A 2180-nucleotide genomic window follows, 5' to 3' on the forward strand; every position below is an offset into this window, starting at 1 on the left:
ACACACACACACACACATATCTAACAGGCCACTTGACCACTTAAGTTGCAGTGATTATGCTATTAACTGACATAAACCTTCAGCCAATTCACAGCGTCACAGACCGGCAACCAATCGGAGGCTGAGGTGGACGCGGAGTCGTCATATCCAATCTGCTTAATGAAATCATGAAAAGCTGTTTTGATTCACTCTCCTTCGATTGTTGCTTTAGAATTCTGTATTTCATTTGTAGTTTGTACGTTTCCCTATCTCATTTTTCCATGTTTGACTAGCCTTTTTCTGGAGCTTTCAACCACTTCTCATGGTCTTCACTAGAGTTTGCAGGGAGTTGAGTGTTTGGTTATGATTTTAAAAGACTCTTCAGCTCTTTAGATCTGATGGAGACCTTCATTTGTGGTTGAAAGCTCACTTTCCAAAGGTCAAGAAAGCATGTGCAGATAAAATACGCAGAATTAATTACTGTGATGTATTTAGTACTTGTATTCAGTTGATTTTCCAAAACCAATAAATGTTTTTTGAGATCCATATGGCTTCAATTTTGTGATAATGTTCGTTCTTGAGATCTGTCATTATATGAGGGTGGAGAGTTCTGACCACACTATCACTGAAGCTCAAGTTCTCACAAATTCAAAAACACCAGTGCAGCTACAGTGCTGCTGCTGACTCGTTTAATTTAGTTGATAAAATGTCAGAAAATAGCACCAAAAAAACCCAAAGGTGACGTCTTTAAACTAGTTTTTTTGTGCGACCAACAATCAAAGACTCCAAAGCACCCAATGTATGACATAAAACAGAGAAAATCTGAATTCTTGCTAAACAAATTATTAAAAAAAAATCATATCAGTAGCCCTGAAGGGACAAACCAAACACTGGGTCCAGGTAGGGTTTTTTTTTTTTTTTGCGCCTTTCACAGCCACAGTATCTTTCATTTGGAAGGGGAGGGTGAAGCGATGGAGTTGCAATCATACCAGATGTCACTAAATCCTACACACTGGACCTTTAAGCCTGAAGGCCACCGTATGAGGTCATTTCAACTGTTTTTACAAATTTACATGAACAGCATTGAGCTTTTTTGGTTTATTACGTGTGAAGAAAATGAAATATCTTACTCCTTACTTGTTTTTCTTTCCTGTTGGTAGCTGCATTTTTGCATTTTTAGTGCCCTCCAGTTCATTTTTGACGACTTAACAAATGACAAACACAAAATAATGAAATTATTTGTAACTAGTGTCTACATAATCAATATTTGTACTATTTGGTTTTAGTTCATTAAAATATCTTGTAAGTTTAACTGTATGTTACGTTGTTTTTTTAAATGAACTGGCTGAAAGTAATCACATCCGACAGCTGTTTTAGTATTTTAGGGGATTACATTCTCTCTTCTACAAGCAGGTAATCATGAATCTGTACTGATTTATTCTGAAAGCAGCACATTCAGGCAGATAAGGTTTTGAGGCGTTTGTTATGGAGACGGTGTTGCAGGCTGTTTACTGCTCGTCTTACCAGTGATTTAGGACAAGACCAGAATTGCTCAGCATTAGCAAAGGTGCAAAGTTTAAGCGGGTCCAGAGGGTATTGATTTTGAGAAGTTTATGTCTGACTGTCGGACTGAAGCTTGAAGAGCTTCTCTAAACAGACATATACACGATGATGATACATTTTGATTTGCTGTTTGATGTTTTATAAAAGTTAAAGTGTCAAAATTGACTCTTACAACCCCAAACATAAATATAGTATCTGTTTTTTAACTTATGAAAGTCTGGAACTGGAAACACGATCATCTTCAATCATGTAGGAACTCAATGTGACGTTGATGCTAAATCAAACAATTAGGCCATCCTGCTTTAGTCCATAAAACATCTATCTTTTCCTCCCACTGACAGCTTAATACGGAAGCCCACAATGACATGAGCCAACTCAAATCATTATATTAAAGTGAAATTTCTTTTACTAATGAGTGTGCATGATGTACAACAAAATAAACATTCTGCGCTCCGGTTTTCATTTTGCATTTTGCATGTTGCTTCCAAAGTTCAAATAAAACTGAAAACTCCACTGAAGTTTAATGTGCAGCTGCCATATAAAATACATATTGATGCTGAATCAGCATTTTATTTGCAGTTTCAAATTAAAAGACAGTTTGAGAAAGAAAACCTGAGCGTTTGCATTTTAGCACAAAT

The sequence above is a fragment of the Morone saxatilis genome, unplaced genomic scaffold (assembly GCF_004916995.1).
Source record: "Morone saxatilis isolate NCDOM2014 unplaced genomic scaffold, NCSU_SB_2.0 Contig6, whole genome shotgun sequence".
NCBI classification, from domain to species: domain Eukaryota; kingdom Metazoa; phylum Chordata; class Actinopteri; family Moronidae; genus Morone; species Morone saxatilis.